This window comes from Pongo pygmaeus, chromosome 9, assembly GCF_028885625.2.
Source record: "Pongo pygmaeus isolate AG05252 chromosome 9, NHGRI_mPonPyg2-v2.0_pri, whole genome shotgun sequence".
Lineage (NCBI taxonomy): Eukaryota > Metazoa > Chordata > Mammalia > Primates > Hominidae > Pongo > Pongo pygmaeus.
Genome location: NC_072382.2, coordinates 87,128,153 through 87,150,663, shown reverse-complemented (window position 1 = coordinate 87,150,663; position 22,511 = coordinate 87,128,153). Strand labels below are relative to the sequence as shown.

Here is a 22,511-nt window from a genome sequence, read left to right as displayed (position 1 = left end):
CTCATGGCTTTTGTGGGCTTGTCTGGGAATTGAGCTTTTATTGAATTCCAAATTTATGAATGAACTTAAATGCAAACTATCTTATTGGGTGATAGTATGAATAAATAAGATTTGTTAAATCAGTTTAAAGTCAGTAAGAATCTTGGTGGCCTGTTTGATTTAATTAGTGACTTTTATATATCTGAAAATGATATATTGTCACTTGTGCATTTTTAAAGCTGGATCTCTACCAAACAAGGCTTTGTTAGTCTTGGATGGATGCTGTGGCTCATTCCTGTAATTCCAGCACTTTGGGAGGCCGAGGTGAGCAGATTGCTTGAGTCCAGGAGTTTGAGACCAGCCTGGGTGACATAGTGAAATCCCATCTCTACTGAAAATATAAAAATTATTTGGGCATGGTGGCACACGCCTGTAGTCCCAGCTACTTGTAATGCTGAAGTGGGGGGATCACTTGAGCCCAGGAGGCAGAGGTTACAGTGAGCCGAGATCATGCCACTGCACTCCAGCCTTGGTGACAGTGAGACCCTGTCTCAAAAAAAAGGACTTTATTAGTCTTAAGGAAATTAATATGCTCATTAGCATTACATATTGAGTCTTGTTAAAATAAAACTTTAGACAAATTAAATTTGGCAGTTAATTTGAGCAAAGAAACAATTCATGAATTGAGCAGCACCCTGAAAGAGTAAAGGTTCACAGAGTTCCACCCAGCAATGTGGATAGTCAGGATTTATAGACAGAAAAAGCGGTGACATCCAGACACAGTCTGATTGGTTACAGGTCCACGTTTGTGTCCACGTTTGCCTTATTTGGACATGTCTGAGCAGCTTGCCGCTTGTGATTGGCAGAAAGCTTAGCCTCGTTACAAGAATATACTCGAGTTAGGTTGCAGTTTTAACATACTGAGATGCAGTTCACTGCTTATGGAAGCAGCTTTAGGCCAAATTTAATTAACAGTGTCACTATTCAGGTTGTGTTGAGATTATTGTGAAACACTAATCTGTCCTCAGTCTAGTAGGGAAGATGACATATGCAGATAGCTGTATTGCCAGACAATGTGAGATAAGTACAGATCAAATGATGTTAAAAATCAGATAAGAGAGATACTGCTTTTGATAAGGGAAGATAACTGGACCTTAAATGATAAGTTATTAGGAACACTAGGCATTTCCGGTGGAGGAAAGAGCATGAGCAAACATTTGTAGACAGGAAGCTGAAATTGTGTTTGAGGAACAAAGAAATTTGTAAATGGGGTGCTTTTGGACTGTGAGAGGGACAGGTTGGGTGCAATGAGAAATACAGTCGGAGCAATTGTCTGAGGCTAGATTGTGAAGGGAGTATGACTTGTAATTATATGACCTTTAGATATAGCTTTTTGGCTACTGTAGGTCAAGTTGGACCATAGTTAGAGCCAGTTTTTCAAAATTACACTTTATCTGTAGTTTCTGCTGTCAGTGTGAAAACAGGAAAGGCAAGGAGTTTTGCTGATCTGGAAGCTGAGATGAGATTTTGCTGCCTCAAGCTTTTTGTATTAACTTTATTACAGAATGAATGAATGGTGGCAATTACTGAGGTTTGGGGGATTTCTGAGTCTCTAGATTGCACAGGAATCCTTGAAGAAGTCTTCTCAACAGAAATAATGTAAACCTAACTTTGATCTGAAAGAAGAAATTTTATAAAAGAAAGGAAACCTTTCAGTCTTCAGGGATTCACAAAGTCTGATAAAAATTGGTGTATTAGTCCATTCTCATGCTGCTATGAAGAAACACCCAAGACTGGGTAATTTATAAAGAAAAGAGGTTTAATTGACTCACAGTTCTGCATGGCCAGGGAGACCTCAGGAAACTTACAATTATGTCAGAAAGGGAAGCAAACATGTCCTTTTTCACATGATGGCAGGAGAGAGAAGTGCCCCTTATAAAACCATCAGATCTCATGAGAACTCACTCACTATCATGAGAACAGCATGGGAGAAACTGTCTCTATGATTAAATTATCTCCACCTGGTCCTGTCCTTCACATGGGGATTATTGCAATTCAAGGTGAGATTTGGGTGGGGACACAGAGCCAAAGCATATCAGTTGGTTTAGTTAGGACATACAAAATGGGGAGAATAGCTAACCTTTAAGGAAACCTTTCTATGTCTTGGGCAATTGACATGCATTATTAACACAATGTTTATACAAACCTATTCATCAGATAGTCTTATTGGCTCTATTTTCCAGATGCTTAAACCAAAACACTATTAGTAAGAAGACATAGAGAATAAATCTAACATCTTAGATGGCGATGAAGAACTTTGACTAGAGGTCAGGCAATCTGAAGGGGAACTTCTTAGCTCTCAGAAAACTTATATGGAATGAGATATAGATAGGAGAGAGCTTTTCTTTGAGAAATATAATTTATGTAAATATGTAAGATTACATTTTGAGATGTCAACTTTCTATACTTCTTTTTTTTTTTTTTTTTTTTTTTTTTTTGAGTTGGAGTCTCGCTCTGTTACGCAGGCTGGAGTGCAGTGTCGCGATGTCAGCTCACGGCAACCTCTACCTCCCAGGTTCAAGTGATTCTCCTGCTTCAGCCTCCCAAGTAGCTGGGACTGTGAGTGCACGCTACCATGCCTGGCTAATTTTTGTATTTTTAGTAGAGATGGGGTTTCACCATGTTGGCCAGACTGGTCAGGAACTCCTGACTTCAAGTGATCCGCCCACCTCCATCTCCCAAAGTGCTGGGATTACAGGAGTGAGCCACCACTTTATCTTAAGATAAATTTTCCGTATGCTTCAAGAGGAGTAAGCTCTAACTGGAATGTAGGGTACTGACCCTAGCTCCATATGACCTCAGAAAAATCTGTTACTAAAATAGTTTATTTTCTAAATTACCTTCTTACTCTGTTGTTCTGTAATGCTATAATTGTGCTCCTTTAGCTTTTTTTGTTATAGGCTTGGTCCTTTGGAAACGAATACCAGAAACAGTTTCTCTCTGAGCCTTTGCTTCATTCTCCATCAGAGTATTCTGTCCCATCTACTAGTATATCATTATTTGAAAAACAGTTTGAATTTGCATATCTTATTATCATTGGTAGGAATAGGTGGCATTGTCTTATGTGATTCTTGTTTTAGGAGGAAATGGGCAACAAAAATGTGAATTTTCAGCTGGGTGTGTTGGTGCATCCTTGTAGTCCCAGCTACTCAGGTGACTGAGGTGGCAGTATTTCTTGAGGCCAGTAGTTTGAAGCCACCTTGTACAACATAGCGAGACCACTATCACATAAAAAATAATAATAATAACAATAAACTAATTTTTTTCCAGTGTGTATCTTGGATGTAAAAAAAAAGGAGTTTCTTTCTACCTTTATTAAAAATTGTCTTGTATGTGTTGACTGTTGTTCATATTAGGGGGATCAGCTGAGGGTGTGTAAGGAGCATCACTAATCCATCACCATTTATATTCTACCATAGTGATATAATCTTAAAATTATTAAGTGATGAATTGATGGATAATTGCTTCACCTTATTTTTATCTCTTCATTTTAATTCTTCAGAAACACAGAAATGTAAACATTATTATTGTTGCCAGGATCCTTAATTTAATTTGCATGATGGAAGGACTGTGTTTCTTAAATTATATGAATGCTGTGTATATGTATTGTAGAATGGGGAATTGCTTGTATCTGTTTAATATTAGAACTCTGTAACAGGTCAAGGCTGCATCAGTTTTTGTGGCTATAATTGCTTGCACATTTTTGGCTTATAACCTTTTGTGTGCCAGTGACAACCATTAAGAGCCAGAAAAGTTTGCTTTTACTTGCAGTACATGTACATCTAGTTTTGAGTTATTTGTCAAAAAAGGGTGAACTTTCTTTTTGGCTTTTTTTTGGGGGGCCTTTTGTGACTTGAAATTAAGCAACTTACTGATATAGTTCTTTTTTTTTTTTTTGAGACAGAGTCTTGCTCTGTCGCCCAGGCTGGAGTGCAGTGGCGCTATCTCTGCTCACTGCAACCTCCGCTCCCTGGGTTCAAGGAGTTATCCTGCCTCAGCCTCCTGAGTAGCTGGGATTATAGGCTCTCATCACTATGCCTGGCTGATTTTTGTATTTTGTTTTTAGTAGAGATGGGGTTTTGCCATGTTGGCCAGGCTGGTCTTGAACTCCTGACCTCAGGTGATCCACCCACGTCGACCTCCTAAAGTGCTGGGATTACAGCAGGCGTGAGCCGCCTCACCTGGCCTGATGTAGTTTAGAATAATCTTTAGTTGTGTCCAATATGTAGTTTTACCTAGCAAACTAGGTTTAATTGTTGGTACTTTTTTTTTTTTTTTTTTAACTTCTCTAAGTTCATCTACCTTCAGATTGCATCTTTGGAAAGGGAGGGGCAGAATTTTGGAAGGTAGCAGTTCTCTTAGATGAGTAGAAAAGAGGCCAGGCATGGTGGCTCACTCCTGTAACCCCTGCACTTTGGGAGGCCAAGGCAGGTGGATCACCTGAGGTCAGGAGTTTGAGACCAGCCTGGCCAATATGATGAAACCCTGAGATTGCGCCAGTGCACTCCAGCCTGGGTGACAGAGTGAGACTCTGTCTCGGAAAAAAAAAAAAAAGGGAAAAGAAAAGAAAATGAATTTCACTAATTAACGGTTACTGGCTTTATTTCAGGTGAGCTGTCATGGGGGAATTTGTCTGGTTTTGAGATATAAGATCAGTGTGAAGATTTATTGATACATACAAAATGGGGTGGGTTGCTCTGCAATGAATTTGTGTATTAAAACTGAATATCAAAGAGAAAATAACAGGATAGTTGCATTTGATCTTTTGGTATGGAACCTGAGTAAAGTTCTGATTTGTGGTTTTTTTTGTTTGTTTTTTTGAGACAGTCTTGCTTTGTCACCCAGGCTGCAGTGCAGTGGCCCAGTCTCAGCTCACTGCACTGGGTTCCAGTGATTCTTATGCCTCAGCCTCCCAAGTAGTTGGGATTATAGGTGTGCACCCACCATGCCTGGCTAATTTTTGTATTTTTAGTAGAGACAGGCTTTTGCCATGTTGGTCAGGTTGGTCTGGAACTCCTAGCCTCATGTGATCCACCCACCTTGGTCTTCCAAAGTGCTGGGATTACAGGTGGGAGCCACCGCACCCGGCCCTCTGATTTGTTCTTTATATGGGCACTTTGCCTCCCATTTTCAGAATTGGAAGATATACCCACATTATCCTTATTCCCATTTGTACGTTTCCTTATTGAAGTAAAACCAGCTGTTTAATGACTGAAAAGTTACAGTTTAGCAGGTAGTAATTTTTCTTTTCTTTTCTTTTCTTTTTTTTTTTTTGAGACGGAGTTTCACTCTTACTCCCCAGGCTGAAGTGCAATGGTGCTGTCTTGGCTCACCGCAACCTCTGTCTCCCAGGTTCAAGCAATTCTCCTACCTCAGCCTCCCGAGTAGCTGAGATTATAGGCATGTGCCACCATGCCCGGCTAATTTTTGTATTTTTAGTACAGCTGGGATTTCACCATGTTGGCCAGGATGGTCTCGACCTCCTGATGTTGTGATCTGCCCGCCTCAGCCTCCCAAAGTGCTGGGATTACAGGTGTGAGCCACTGCGCCCGGCCTGTTTTTCTTTTCTTAACATTAGCTTTAGTAATTTTTCTTCACAGAACTATGTATTTGTGTATTTGTTATCAGGTTTGGAATTTGTGTTGGCTATCAATTTAATATAAAGTCTTAGGCTTTATGGAGTATAAACCCTCATTTATTTTTGTTCATCGTATTCTTGCAAAATATTGTTTTGACTTGGTGACCTAGAGTGGATCAAGGCACTATCTTCAAGTGGTTTCTGTAGTAGCCTATCCTAGAAACACTGCCTGACATAGCTGAGTGGCAATGAAAAACAGCCATAGGTACTAACTTAAAAATTAGCTATAGAATTGCAACTGGCAGCTAAGTTAGAAAGCTGTTTATAGAGCAGCTTGGGATACTAAGATACTCCTTGCCTGCATGAAGGTGCAGTGCAAGGAGAGAACCATTGCTTCCCATCAGGAGATTGGAAACCTTTTTTTTTTTTTGAGACAGAGTTTTGGCCTTGTTGCCCAGGCTGGAGTGCAGTGGCGGGATCTCGGCTCACTGCAACCTCCACCTCCCGAGTTCAAGAGATTCTCCTGCCTCAGCCTCCCAAGTAGCTGGGGTTACAGGTGCCCGCCACCATGCCCAGCTAATTTTTTATATTTTTAGTAGAGATGAGGTGCCACTATGTTGGCCAGGCTGGTCTCGAACTCCTGACCTCAGGTGATCTGCCCGCCTCAGCCTACCAAAGTGATGGTATTACAAGCGTGAGTCACTGCCACTGCACCCAGCTGGAAACCTTTTAAGAGAGAAACTTATTAATAAGTTGCTTCCTGTCCTTGGGCATATAGACTTAATCTAGAATTGATTTTTCTTTGACTTTCTTCATCAGAGTTATATTTTCATAACTTAATGACTAACCAAGAATGTGTTATAACTGTTGAGGCCCCTTTTAACATAGTTTACCCCTTCTGCTATTACTTAGAATTGATAGTAATTACATCTCTAGGCAAAAGATGACTGGAAAATTGCTTTGTGTTCTTCTCATATAACATCATATAAGACCTGTTCACCTAAAATCTAATGAGTTGATTTAGTTTGTTCTCTGACATTCTTGGCTTCTTTAAACTTGCTTATAAATTAAGGCTTGCAGTTTGAGTCATTTGGAGATGGGGAATGCCCAGAACTTTCGCAACTTGTGAACTTGAGTTGAATAATGTGTCGCTTTCCTCATAGTCTGTCAACTTTAGTTCATTGTAGCCACAAAGAAGATGATTATGCCAATGACGATTATACTAAACCAGACAAGAGGTGGCCTACTGTGTATACTAGGAATTAGATTTGTGAGAACTAAACACAACACTGAATTTGTGAAAATGCATGCAGTTTAGAGTAATGACAGAAAATGATAACAAGTCTCACTCAGACCACATGGAAATGGGGGTAGAGTGTGTGTGTGTTATGTATGTGTGTCTTCATCTATCCCGCTAGTGGAAAGGTTACTGTTTGAAAAATGTAGTTCCACCACAGCCACTAGTTTGTGCTACTTTAGACAAGTATTTAAATCTTTGCAATGGAGATATTATAATAGAGCATTCCTTGCCTTGGCACAAGGCTCTTGTTAAATTGGAAGACTAAGGATATGAACGAATTTTGTAATGTATAAAGAAATCTTGGCCAAGCACGGTGGCTCATGCCTGTAATCCCAACACTTTGGGAGGCCAAAGTGGGAGGATCACTTAAGGCTAGGAGTTTGAGACCAGCCTGGGCAACATAGTGAGAGCTTGTATCTACAGAAAATTTAAAAATTGGCTGCATGTGCTGGCATGTACCTGTAGTCCCAGCTACTCCAGTCTGGGTGACAGAGTAAGACCCTGTCTTTATTAAGAAAGAAAGAAATCATATGTGCATTATAAAGATTTTGCCACTCTTAAGATTGAGTGCAAGGATCTATGGTAACACTTCCCAGTTGATGAAGAAATTGGGCATTAGGTAATGAAGGTTTTGCAGCAGTAATTGAGTTTGAGGTATTTTCATAACACTGTATTGGAAAGGTGATAGAGGAATTGTCTCCTAAAATGAGGGAAAATATCAATACAGAATGATGGTAAGAAAGAAATAAAAGTATTTGTAATGGTGCTTTAAAGCTTTTAAAGCTTTAGGGTGCTTTTAAAGTACCCTAAATATATCACCTTACTAAGCCAAGATGTTGTGAAAATTAAGGATTAATCCTATTTTTTAAATGTTGAAATGGAAACTGAGTGACTAATTAACATGCCTGAAATCACAATGGTGAATCATGAATCTCGAATTTGATTCTAGATTTTTTTGCTCATTCTGATGTGTTGCTTAGTCTTGTTATAGTACAGTTGTAGCACATGGAAATGGATGGGACCATGCATGGAAGCCAGAGAGTCTAGAGCAGAACTTCAGTGATGGCAAATTAAAATCTTCATTATCAGTATTTGAAGCAGAGATTGAAAATGAATAGCTCTTAGGACAGACTATCAAATAAATGTGAGCCAGAAGATTTTTAATGGGAGAAATTAACTTTAATGAAATATCTTCTAGAAAGAGTTAAAAACAACATACCTGCCAATCCCGGTCACTCTGGAGAGTATCTAATATAGCAATTAAAGTAAAAACTAGTTAACATTCTCCAGTGTTTGTCAAGTGTAGGAAGAGATTAACTTGAAAAGCTGTAGTTGGGTAGGTTTATTTGAAGATCGTTTGGCATCATAGCAAAAAAAGTTGGTGAAAGATTGGTACTGTAGAATGATGGGAGAAAGATGATTAAATTTCCCTTCCTACTTGTCTAGACCACTTAAAATTTTTATTACTTTCTCACACAAGCCAGGATAAAGATACACTCTTTAAGAAATTTAGGAGACTCTTCATATATCCATTCATAGATAGAATGTGGTTTTGAAAATAAATGGGATATTATCTAAATATAGATCTATATAAAATTTTATAATTCCTTTTAAGAAAGACATTTGTCAGGAAGTGAAATTGTCAGACTTTTTAATGCTGAGAAATAGGTGAATGTGGGTTATATGGAGTCTTTTTTTTTTTTTTTAAATTTCAAGACAGGGTCTCACTATGTTGCCTAGGCTGGAGTTCAGTGGCTATTCACAGTTGTCATCATTGCATACTACAGCTTCAAACTCTTGGGCTGAAGTGATCCACCCACCTCAACCTCCTGAGTGGCTGGGACTACAGGTGCATACCACTGTACCCTTCTAGGAATCTTATAAGAACAGTTGTATGGTTATGAGGTGTATAAGGATAGAGATATTTTTTGTCTTGGTGATTATTTCTTCTTGTAGAATAATCCCGGTGATTTTTCCTTCTTGTAGAAACTTAAAGGCTTAAGATTAAACTTATTAGGAAAAATAACTGGCTTTATTTTGTTGTGATTTATTAATGGCTTTATTTTATAGGGATATATTAATAATGTATTAAAATTGCTCATATTTTCCACTTATAGAGTATTATTTCAAAATTTAAAGCCACGTAGATAGATTATTATTTGGTGCTACATCCGCCATTACTGCGGTTGGTTTCCAGCAGTTTGAAAAATGATTTTTCAGAAATGGCTTTCACTTGTTACTCAGTGGCTTACAGCAACGGTCCCCAACCTTTTTGGCACCAAGGAGTGGTTTCATGGAAGACAGTTTTTCCACAGACTGGCAGGGGGTGTGTGGAGGGATGGTTTCGGGATGAAACTGTTCCATCTCAGATCATAGGCATTAGATTCTCATAAGGAGTGCACAGCCTAGATCCCTTGCATGTGCAGTTCACAATAGGGGTCGCGCTCCTATGAGAATCTAATGCCCCTGCTGATCTGACAGGAGGCAGAGCTCAGGCAGTAATGCTTACTAGCTCACCAGCCACTGTGTGGCCCAGTTCCTAACAGGTCATGAGCCAGTAACGGTCCACGGCCTGGGGGTTGGGAACCCCTGGCTTACAGGGTCTTCACATGCTTACTAGCCACAGTTATGTCACTTAATCAGGTGCAATAAATGGCTGGTGTAATTTTGAGTCACTTAAAGTGACCAGATTGTTTTAATTGTGAAGCATGTGAATAAATAAATGAGATTTCCGCTGTCTCTAGTACTATATACGTAAAACTAGAGGCTTTGCAAAATTACCAAGAGACGATCCCGTTTGATGTGTCTTTGGTTTGGCACGGGTGGAGCAGACATGTGAGATATAGAATGAATGGGAGGCCTTCACACTTAGTATGTGGAAGGTGGTAGTTGATCGGTCAGTTCCATAGGCCTCCAGGCCACTGGTGACACACTACCACTGTTGCCATAATTCTCAAAAGTCATTTTATGTGGGGCTCCTTCCTAGCAACCTCCACCAAACACATAGCTCCATCCCTTCCAAGAGCTAAGAAATTCTTAGCACTTGCCACCATCCGACATATATTTGTTCATTTGTTTACTGATTACATTCCTCCCATTACTATGTAAGCTCCATGATAATAGAAACTTTGTCCACTATTGTATATTTCTAACTCCTAAGACACTATTGGCATATTATAGTATGCAGTTAATACTAGAATAAATGGGATTTCTGTTTGTTCTTACTGAGATTTGCAAAGCTTCATGAAAGTGGAATATAAAGATTCTCGTTGTTCTATGTTCATTGGGGACATGGAACGGAACTTGTGTTTTCTGAGTGAGGGAGCCTCTGGCAGGGAGTCTAACTGCAATCCATTATTCCCTGTGACTGGGCAGAATCGAAAAATTTTTAAGAGGAGATGAAAAATCTTCTGGATTCCTACTTAATTTAGACATGGGTTTGGCTCTTAACGAAAAACTTTAACCTACCTACAGGGAAGGCTTTTTCCCTGTTACCTTTACTTCTCTCTCCTGGATCTTATGAGTGGAGAAATGAGCCTTTGTTTCACTTACAAATCCACAAATATTTATGCTGTCATACGAACACATGTATAAGGCACCGTGTCACACATTGTGGAAGATACAAAGAGACAGAGGATTCCTGAGAATTTAACAAAGTTAAGAATGAGTGTCATTGATTAAAACAAAAATGGGGCATTTAGGTTATAGTTGAGAGCATGTTCTTGTGTTTTAAATGTGAGATGTTTTTGGACACAGAGGTGAAAAATTCTAATGTCTCTAACTCCCGCAGAAGACGTTAGATTGATTTTTCTGAGAAGAAATTTGTGAATGATTTGCGTAGAGATTTTCTTTGAGGTTAAGAAATTAGATGAGTTTCCCAGGGTGAAAAAAACAGAAGCAGGGATTATTGTTAAAAAATGGTCATGGGTAGAGGGGTTAGAGGGCAAAGTAGGCAGAATAGAAGCATGTTTGTGTTTTAAGGAGGCTAAGAACTAGAATATAGCACTCATGAAAGGAAAATGCAAATGCACTGTGAATAGCTGCTTCTGGTAGTGTATTAATTTCTTAGCTACACGTAAACTTTTATTAGGGTGCTTATAACTAAGGTGATGTGTAATATGTCATCCAAACTTGGGTCATTTCTAAGAGTGAAAGGGTGTGCTATCCGAATGGGACAGTGGACAACAGGTGTGAACCAGGACTGTTCCAGCAAAACCAGGATGGTTGGTCATTCCTAACTAATAACGTACTTTTCTCCAGACTTAGTCCCAATTCCTTTAACCTCTCCAGAATTATCTATAAATAATTATAGATATTATACTATAAATGTTTTTTCTTTTATAGTACTCTGATCTGCACTTGCAGAGCCTCTCAATTGTTGGTTTCTTTTTCCCTGTCTTGTTGGAAAGAAAGGAGAATTTTTCTGCCCCCACCCTGGACCCTGCTTGGGTTCACAGCATTGGTGGAGGTTAAATAGTATTCTTAATGTATTGTTAGTTGACTTTCATTTTGCTTAGGAAATGAGGTTTCTGTATTTTTCTGATCCAGTACTAGATTTTTTTTTTTTTTTTTTTTGAGAATCCTGATGATATTTAACTGGGCTAATGAACTATTAGTAAGTTCTTAGCATGTAATACGAAAAAGTGTTTGTAATTTTGGCATTTGTTCTTAAATTACTTGATACTTAATATGTTTTCTTTCCTATAGGTGGGGTTGTCATTATGAAACTTAAGATCTTCAAAGAAGAGAATGTAATTTATACCATGAATGTGTTATTTTTTCATGTTGGAGCACTGTAATACTTTCATTTTGTTTTCTCATTCAGTTTAAATAAAATTTTTAATTCTTATATTAAGTGATGAGTTTTTATTCCATTAAGTAGCTTTTTATTGTCTTGTATTTCTCATAAATTAAAAATTGACATAGAAGTAAGAAATCTTTGAGGTGGTGCTTACCAAAATATGATTTTCCTCGTCCCTTACAGTAATCCTTATTTGGAATCTAGGATGGGCCTAAGGTATCTAGGTTTGAAAATCACCACTTTAGAGTACTAGAATGGAATCGTAAACAATCTCAGATTTAAGGATGTGGTTTACAGATGAGCCTGAATGCATCTGTGTTCTTGCCAAGGTCCTGTTGTTCCTCTTTACAGTCTGCCATCTAGTGGTAGGAATGCAGAGTTTACCAGAATGCCAAGGGAAAGCTCTAGGTTTACACTTTCTTGTATTAAGAAGGCTTACGTAGTAATTTAAAACATTTTCATAATCAGAGGAGGGGGGAGGAACAACTCTTCCACTTGAAAATACAAGTCAGTGGCAGTGAAGTCAGAGTATTCCAAGAGTATATGTTTTTCTATAGAGCATTTTCATGACTTAAACTTTCCACTTTTGTTCTAAGAGTTTTTGTATTTATGACATTAGTGGGTAAAGAGACAAATGAAAAATAATTTTAAGAGACAGTAGATTGGACTGATCTGAAAAATATGTTTTCAGTGTTGATTAAAATTTTAGAGCAATTACGTAATGACTTCATTTAAAACAATTTAGTTTGCACTTTTAAAATTAAAGTTTGAACAGTTTGGTAAATTTGGCTTGGGTTCAGCCATGACTTAAGAGGCTAAATTTCAGACATATATTAATATATAGTATCTTAGGAGTTTGCTTTGTGTACCCAGCTCTATCTGAATTCTTTCTTCTCTACATATTCCCTTTTCAGTTCCTCATCTTTCCTCTGCCACAAATAAAAAGGATGTCAGTCCTTTCTCTGCCAGGAAAATGCCTTTTAAAAAATCTCTTCTGTGTTCTGTTCTTGAAGTAGAGGCTTTTTATTGAGGCAGTTCATAATATCACTATAGTGGCAGGAGGAGGACTATGGGGTGGTATAAACTTGAAAAAGCAATTATGCTACTCTAGATTGCTAATATATTTTTTTCCAAATTCGCTGCACTAAAGCTTAGACTAAATAGAATATTGTTGCTTTCTACAGATGTCTTCTAAGTTACATTTCATTTACTAGTATTAATTTAATAAATATTTAAGGTGTACCCTGCTAGGTGCTGGCGATTTGAGGATGAAGAAGTCATGGACTGCCTTTAGTGAGCTCTCTCATAGGAGAGACTGATGTATGAGTTAGTAATTGTAATGAAGTGTGAAAAGTGCTGTAACTGTTGTATGATGAGTTAAGAGAGTATGAAATTGAAACCAGGGAAAATTTGCTTTCCCCTCCAAAACAGTCGCCTGCTCTTTTTGCCATCTCTGAATCCTATACATATAGATTACAATCACCATAATGTACTGTGAGGCTGTATCTTTACCCCCAAAGACCTCAGTTTAGTAGGGGAGAAATTTTGCATCTTCTCAGCTTTGTATATCTAAGTAGGCATATACTTAGGTGAATCAATCAGTTGTTTGTTTGAATTGCATGCAGGTCATTTCCAGCAAAATGGATAGCTCTGAAAGTGTGTGGCTTCATCCTGTGTCTCACTTTAAGCGTTTTGGAATATATACACACACTTAAACATATATACTCCTATACTGTATGTACCTGAATGTAAGGTAACCCTAAATATAAAGCAAGCCCACGTTTTCCCAGAGACATTGACAGCCCCTCAAGTTTTATTTATTTAACCTATTTAAATATGTAAATGTTAGGGATATAGGTGAAGCAGTCAGCCTCATAATATTGAAACTCACTAGTTAGAATACATATGAAAGATTACTATAAAAAGTAATCTGGCTGAGTGCGGTGGCTCACATCTGTAGTAATCCCAGCACTTTGGGAGGCCGAGGAGAAGGATCCTTTGAGCCCAGGAGTTCGAGACTAGCCTGGGCAACAAAGGGAGACCTCGTCTCTGTACAAATAAGTCAATAAAATTTTAAAAAATTATTAGAAAGAAGAGTAATCTATGATTTTAAAATAGTTTCTTTTTGCCACTCATACATACCTCACCACATGACATTTGACTCATTTTACATTCATGTATATATTGGATATTTTGTGTTTTTTTGGTCATCCACAGCCCCTTTTTTAAAGTTATATAACATCATTCCTTTTGTGTAAGATCTTTCTAATTTACATTAGAAATTTTTTCACAGACTATCACCATCCATTCTTACAACACTAAGACAGTTTGTTTCTTTTGTTCCTCATGTGTATTTCTATATTTATGATCTTTGCAACGTAACTTTATTTTGTTTTTGTTTTTGTTTTTGTTTTTGTTTGAGGCGGAGTCGTGCTCTGTCGCCCAGGCTGGAGTGCAGTGGCGCGATCTCACCTCACTGCAAGCTCCGCCTCCTGGGTTCACGCCATTCTCCTGCCTCAGCCTCCCGAGTAGCTGGGACTACAGGCTTCCGCCACCACGCCCGGCTAATTTTTTTGTATTTTTAATAGAGACGAGATTTCACTGTGTTAGCCAGGATGGTCTCGCTCTCCTGACCTCGTGATCTGCCCGCCTCGGCCTCCCAAAATGATTTTGTTGCTTTTTAAAGTGTTCTGAAGACACCCAACACAATTTTGCAATTATGTGGTATATATCCCCAGGAATACTTACCTCTGTTAAATTTTTTATTTCTTCATAAGCACCTGAAACTGACATTGATGGAGGTCTTTTCAGGTTATCTTCTTCAGGAAGAACTTTGTTACAATAAACAGACCAGATAATGAGATGATTTGTGAAGACTTATGGCAGTTTTTCTATTGAATAGTTTTTAGAGAGGGAAAGTGCTGTCATTTTACCTGGCAGTTTTACAAATGGTAGAATTATTTTTACATTTCTGGTGGGGGGAGGATTGCCTTTTAAAATTTATTTTAATTTATTTTTTTTTAGACACAGGGTGTCACTGTGTTTCTCAGGCTGGAGTGCAGTGGTTGTTCACAGGCATGATTATAGTACATTACAGCCTTGAACTCCTGGGGTCAAGGGATCCTCCTGTCAGCCTTCCAAGTAGCTGACTACAGGTGCATGTCACCATGTTCCACTCTATTTTTACATTTTCTAATTTTTACGTGTGGGAATCTTAGTCCATTCATGTTGCTAAGAACACGGTGACAGAAATAGCATATCTAGTTGTGCTAATATACTGATTTTTTTTCCTACAGCTGCACTTTTTTTTTTTTTTTTTTTGAGATGGAGTCTCACTCTCTTGCCCAGACAAGAGTGCAGTGGCGTGATCTTGGCTCACCACAACCTCTGCCTCCCAGATTCAAGTTATTCTCCTGCCTCAGCCTCCCAAGTAGTTGGGATTACAGTCGTGTGTCACCACGTTCAGCTAATTTTCGTATTTTTAGTAGAGCTGGGGTTTCACCATGTTGGCCAGGCTGGTCTCAAACTCCTGACCTTGAGTGATCCGCCCTCCTTGACCCCCAGTGTACTGGGATTACAGGCATGAGCTACTGCACCTGGCCTTTTATTTTTAAACGTTAAGATAGGACTTTGACTTACCTTTTTTTTTTTTCTGAGATGGAGTCTTGCTCTGTCACCCAGGCTGGAGTGCCGTGGCGCGATCTCAGCTCACTGCAACCTCCGCCTCCTGGGTTCAAGCAATTCTCTGCCTCAGCCTCCCAAGTAGCTAGGATTACAGGCACCTGCCACCAAGCTCAGCTAATTTTTGTATTTTTAGTAGAGATGGGGTTTCACCATCTTGGCCAGGCTGGTCTTGAACTCCTGACCTCGTGATCCACCCGCCTCGGTCTCCCAAAGTGTTGGGATTCCGGGCGTGAGCCATCGTGCCTGGCCAGGACTTTGACTTACTTTGGGTGTTGGGTCTGGAGATTCCTTAAGGCTCATTTACCATTGTAAGAGATTGAACTTGTGTTCAAAATACTGACCTACTTCTGGCATAGTGGCTGCCAAATTCTCAGCTACTTTACCATGCAACTCTTATTCTTTTTTTGTTTTGTTCTGTTTAATTTTTTTTCTGATGGAGTCTCGCTCTGTTGCCCAGGCTGGAGTGCTGTGGCTGTGATCTTAGCTTCCTTTAACCTCTGCCTCCTGGATTCAAGTGATTCTCCTGTCTCAGCCTCCCAAGTAGCTGGGATTACAAGCATGTGCCACCATGCCTGGCTAATTTTTGTGTTTTTAGTAGAGACAGGGTTTCACCATATTGGCCAGGCTGGTCTCAAACTCCTGACCTCCAGTGATCTACCTGCCTCAACCTTCCGTAGTGTTGGGATTATAGGCATAAGCCTCCATGCCTGGCCCAGCAACTCTTATTCTTTTACCACCTCTTCCTCACATCCTTGAGGAGATAAAGAATGTATCATGGCTCTCCTTTCTGCTCTTGATCATGATAATGTTCTAAAGGGTGTGGGATAAATTATAATACAGAATTGGTGTGTGCTATGTGACATGAGAGGTAGTGAGATTAGTTTATGGAAGTAACAGTGTTATAGTTCCTTTATAAATTATTTTTCTCTAACTGTTCATATATGACATAGTTGCTGAGTCATTTTGGAAGTATTCGATTGTGTATGCATCACCTTGTATTTGGGCAAATACAGTATATACAAGAAAATATTACACATACATAACTTTTTTTTTTTAGACAGTGTCTTGCTGTGTTGTCCAAGTTGGAGTGCAATGTCATGACCACAGTTCACTGTAACCTTAAACTCTTGGGCTCAAACTATCTTCCCACCTCAACCTCCACTACAAGCACTAATTAAAAAATAGGGGGGCTGGGTGCGGTGGCTCATGCCTGTAATCCCAGCACTTTGGGAGGCCGAGGCAGGTGGATCACAAGGTCAGGAGTTCAAGACCAGCTTGGCCAAGATGGTGAAATCCCATCTCTACTAAAAATACAAAAATTAGCCGGGCGCGGTGGCGGGTGCCTGTAATCCCAGCTACTCGGGAGGCTGAGGCAGGAGAATTGCATGAACCTGGGTGGCAGAGGTGGCAGTGAGCCGAGATCACACCACTGCACTCCAGCCTGGGCGATAGAGTGAGACTCTGTCTCAAAAATATATATATGTATATATATATATTTGGCTGGGTGCGGTGGCTCATGCCTGTAATCCCCAGCCCTTTGGGAGGCCGAGGCGGGTAGATCACGAGATCAAGAGATTGAGACCATCCTGGCCAACATGGTGAAACCCTGTCTCTACTAAAAATAGAAAAATTAGCTGGGCATGGTGGTGGGCCCCTGTAGTCCCAGCTGCTCGGCAGGCTGAGGCAGGAGAATCGCTTGAACCTGGGAGGTGGAGGTTGCAGTGAGCCGAGATCACGCCATGCACTCCAGCCTGGCTACAGAGCGAGACTCCATCTCAAAAAAAATTTTTTTTTTTTTTTTTTTTTTTGTTGAGACAGGATCTCCCTATGTTGCTTAGGGTGGTCTCAAACTCTTGACCTCAAGCAGTCATCTTACCTTGGCCTCCCAAAGCACTGGGATTACAGGCATGAACTACAATGCCTAGCCTCACACATACAGCTTTAAAAAATGGAATTGTACTGTGTATTTTTCTTTACCATGACTTTTGACTTAATATGTGGTGAACATTTTCTCCTGACAGGTTTTATTTTTTGTGCCATGCATTCGTTGGCCTCATAGTATTTCATAGTCAGACTGTAGTGTCATTTGGTTAACTCTTCACTCTTGGATATGTCCACTTAGATTATGAATTAGGTCCCTTAGCTGCATTAGTGTTGTTACAAAAACCATCTGATTATCTTGTCAATCTTTGTCATTGTACTCAGCATTCCATATTCTGTCTTTAAGAGTATTTCCCCAGTTATTAAAGTCCAATTATGTTGGTTAGATTTCTTAAGGTGTAAGTCAGCCTGTGAAGAGCATAGTTTTGAGTTAATTCTACTGGAAGTTATATAAAAATATAACATTGTGTTCCTCACAGAAGACCTCATAAACTTTACAGATAAAATTTTAACAGTTACATCTTAATTTGGACCATATTTTATGATCCCTTTCACAAATCATTGGAGTAAGAAATAAGACTGTTCATTTCATTTCCTGGACATTTGACACTTATGACTAGGCAAATTTGCCTGTGTTTAACTTTGATTAGCCTATGTCTAATTTCAACTTGCATAGTTTTGAAATACTTAAAACAATTTTGCTATATGAAAAAAATTTTGCTGATACTTCATATAAAAGTTTCTTATCCTCTGTTTACTATTTTTTGACGAATATTCTTTTTGTTTCTACTCCCACCAAGGAAAAATTACAAAGATTTGATAAGTGAAGCAAAATTTGATTAACCAGTTAATTTGCCTTGCCTTCCACATTAATTTTATCTCCAATTTTCTTTTTCTTTTTTTCTTTTTCTTTTTTTTTTTTTTTTTGAGACAGAGTCTCGCTCTGTAGGCCAGACTGGAGTGCAGTGGCATGATCTCGGCTCACTGCAACCTCCGCCTCCCAGACTCAAGCAATTCTACTGCCTCAGCCTCCTGAGTAGCTGGGATTACAGGCGTGTGCCACCATGCCCGGCTAATTTTTGTATTTTTTTTTAGTAGAGACAGGGTTTCACCATGTTGGCCAGGCTGGTCTTGAACTCCTGACCTCAGGTAATCCGCCCGCCTTGGCCTCCCAAAGTGCTGGGATTACAGACGTGAGCCACTGCGCCCAGCCGTATCTCCAGTTTTCTAGATGACTGAATAAATCAATTTTAGGTTGTAAATTTGTGAGGGCAGTTGTAAAGAAAAGGTCTCCTTCAAAATGACCTTTTTGAAAGGGATTACTAAATTTTATATGTATTACTGTGTTTGGCTAAGTGATTGTGGTATGTTGATTTAAAAACAAACAAATACTGGTTTAAGCCAGGCTTCTATTTTAGAAAATCTTATTTGGGTATCAGTGTGGTTTTGATGTAGCCCAGTGAGTTGCTGTTTAGATGGGAACTTGAGAACTCTGCATTCTGATGGCGCAGGCCACTGGCTGGGTTGCCTGACTTGCTGTAGAAGTGAACCCTGAGTGTCCTAATTTAAGTTTCTGAAGTTGATGAACTCTGCCTGGGGAAATCTATATAGGCTGAAGTTGGTGAACTCTGCCTGGTGGGAGAGTTTGTAAAGGCCTACACTAGGAATATGGACTGTAAGATTAATGAAACCATTTGGTAACTGCTTAGTTCTAAATTTTTTGTACTTTGTTAAAAAAAAAAGAAAAAAAAGACTTCCTCAGAATACAAAAATTCTGTTTTGCATTTCACTGTTTTTCTATTGTTTTTGTTTTTAATTAGTTTTCAGTCGAGAACGTGTATTAAATTGGCTAGTTGAGCGTTTACTTGCTGTATGTTTTAATGGATCCTTATCCTTTGCAAAAATTTAATTCTAGTCATTAATCTGTCACTTAGCTCCTGTGACCTTGCCTGTGTAAATACAGTTAACATCAGCTTTATCTACCTCAGTCATTGTTTGTTGAAGGAGCATATGAAATAATAAAAATGAGAGCATTTGTGTTTGTATGGTGGGTATTGGTTCCTTCTGCTTTCTCTACATGTAAAAGTGATTGTCATTTCTATGGTAGGCTTATTTTTAGGCCTATTGTCTTCATCCCCTTAAATATTGGAAATCTTTGTAAATTCTCACTCATACCTAAAGCAGAGAACCTACGTGCCATGTGGTACTTGTTTTTTTTTTTTTAGTGTGTGTGGGATTCAGAAATTGTTAATAATGAATATTCAAGAAGGTACTTCAGTTTTTATATTCTTGAGATAAATAATGAAAAGAAAATATAAGATCTGTCCTCATTTTGGTAACTTATTGGTTGGCAAGGGAAATCGTTACAGTTTTTGCTTTTTAAGAAATAGTATCTTCTGGATTGAGAGTGGGAAAAGCGGTAACTATTGAGAGTCCCCTGATAAGTGTTACTTTTGTTTGGAACAGTTTACTTTTGGTTAGTCAGAGGTGGGGAGAATATTTTCCTTCCTGACTTGGAGCTCAAACTTGGAAGCATTTTCAGGGTACTATTAAATTAGAAACATCGTACAGATAAAAAATTACTATATGGAGAAAATGACTGGCTGAGTTAAATACTATGGGAGGTATATACTGCTAGTTTTATTCAATATTCTCCCCACCCCACCTGTAATATTTGTATAACTTGGTTTTACATTTGGTCTATTCTGGATTCATAATGTCAGTGTGAATTCTTACTTAATTTTTCCTGTTTTATTATGTGTGAAGAATTTTTTTTAGCTTCTGGAGTTATCCTTCAAAATAACTCCAGTTTTTCTGTGATCAATACTAAAGCATACTATAGTTTTTAATAAGCATTATAGTAAAAACCTTTATTTGTTAGATCCCCTTTTAATCTGAAATTTGAAAATTTGCACATGTATTGGGCTAGGCTTTGTTTTTCAACCTTTTGGGAATAGCAGGCTGTACAGATAGTTGTAAGATGTTGATTTAACTTATGTAAGGGCACAATCTTGGATGCTTTTAAAAAAATGTCATGTTAAGAGAACCCATATGCATACCAAAATGAATGTCTTAAAAAGTATGACTGATCTTTATATTTGAGGCACTATTCTAGGTCTTTGGGGATAGAGCTGAGAACAAAAAAGCCCTGCCCACGTGGAACTTAAAAACATTTTAATTGAGAGAGAAAGACATTAAACAAATTAAGATGAGTTCAGTGGTAATAAATGCTTTGGAGAGAAATAAGCAGAGTAAGGGGGATAAGGAGGGTTTAGAGGTAGGGGAATGCCCAAGGCTTTGTTATTTTGCGTAAATATTCAGGGAAATTTATCTAATATGGTGACACTTTAGCAAATAGCTATAGGAAGGAAGTGAAGGGAGCAAGCAGCATAGGTATCTAGCAGAAGAGAATTCTAGGCAGAAGGAACAACAGTACCAAACACCTGAGATAAGAGTGCTTGGCATATGGGAGGCATTGCAAAGAAGATGGCAGTGATGCAGTGGGGGGAAGAACAGATCACAAAGGGAATATAGTATGGATATATGTACGTATACATATACATATGTTTTATAACATACGTAGTACAGTATATATATACACACACACCATGCGCCATGCACTATATAGTATTAAATTGTGTGTGTGTGTGTGTGTGTGTATAAAGTACTGTTGTTGAAACTGAAGTCTAGTATAATATGTTCAGTGCCATAGGCCAGTTATAAAGTGCTATGAAGATCTAGAGAAGGCAGAGATTAAATTCCATTTTTTACTCTCAGAAGTTGAAGCATGCATATCCAAGTTGGATTTACTGTTTCATTTTTGTTGCAAATAGTCTGAATTGTGAAAGCTTTGTGTCATTCTGTTGTTCCATGGGCACTCTGACTGTTTTGTTCTTTGTTCTTTAAGCAGTATTGGCCACCGTAGCTGCTTATCTAAAATGCATGTGTTTATCAGATATTAACTTGTATAATAATTGGACCTATTAAAGGAAAAATTTTAAGTAAATGTTGATAGTTACATTGTCATTTCTTGCTAGCAATCAAGGCCAAGTTAGATCATTTGAATTCATATTTAATCATTACACACTGAAGATTAAAAGTGAACAAATTAATGTCATGAATAACTTTTTTCCCTTTATTGTAGTATAGCTGAGACATTTATTTATACATTATATTTTATATGTATTTTAAAAGTAAAACAACTCATTTTTTGGTTTTCTCCTCTATTATATCTCTAAATTGGATTATATTATATTACATTTTTTACTGAGGCGGAGTGTCACTCTGTTGCCCAGGCTGGAGTGCAGTGGTACTATCTCCGCTCACTGCAACCTCCGCCTCCGAGGTTCAAGCAATTGTCCTGCCTCAGCCTCCTGAGTAGCTGGGATTACCTGTGCTCGCCACCAAGCCCAGCTAATGTTTTTGGTATTATTAGTAAAGACGGGTTTCAGCATGTTGGCCAGGCTGGTCTCAAACTCCTGACCTCAGGTGATCCACCCCACCTCGGCTTCCCAAAGTACTGGGATTACAGGGGTGAGCCACTGCACCCGACCTATTTTACATTTTCTTCATTGAGTTTACCAATAATATCTCTTAAACAGATTGTAGGTTACTCTTCTTAAGTTTTATTGAGAATCTTTTTTTCCAGTTTTGTTCTCAGTATTACCTAGTTATCAACTGATCTGAGCTAATTCAGTAGAACAGAGGGGAGAGAAGGAAGATAAATATTTTGTGTGAACAAACAGATCCAACTCAATTACAGACCAGATCTCTATCCTGTTATCTTCCTGTTGCAAAGACAGCATTCTAGGGTCGATGTTCATAAAGGTAGTTTGATGTTCATTTTCTTCATTCTTCTGTATGGATGATTTCTTTAAATAAGCTTTATTTAAAGAAAAATGTTAAATTTAATTTTAAAGAGATGAATGATACCAGTATTTTAATGGAAGGTTTTTAAGTAGTAAGGAAACGGAAGGTTCCTCAAAATCTTGAAACAATTCATTTTGAGATGACCAAAGTACTTGAGAGAGAATTATACCCTGAGGGAGTTTGATTTATTTTTTGGTATTGTTGAGCATTTATGTGATTCTAATTGGTACCCTGCTTCTTAGGTAGATTATGGTAGTCTCAATTACTCTTAATTGAGAGATTTTTAACAACATCTCCAAACTATTACTGCTCCACTTTGTGTTAAATCTTTTGCCTGTTTGTATGCAAATCTGGTATTA

General features: G+C 38.5%; 1 protein-coding gene across 31 annotated transcripts in view; it reads left to right on the top strand.

Annotated features, from left to right (window-relative positions):
• PICALM (phosphatidylinositol binding clathrin assembly protein) overlaps nucleotides 1-22,511 on the top strand; it is a 110,692-nt gene that overhangs the window by 14,648 nt on the left and 73,533 nt on the right. The gene's annotated exons all lie outside the window — the stretch shown is intronic.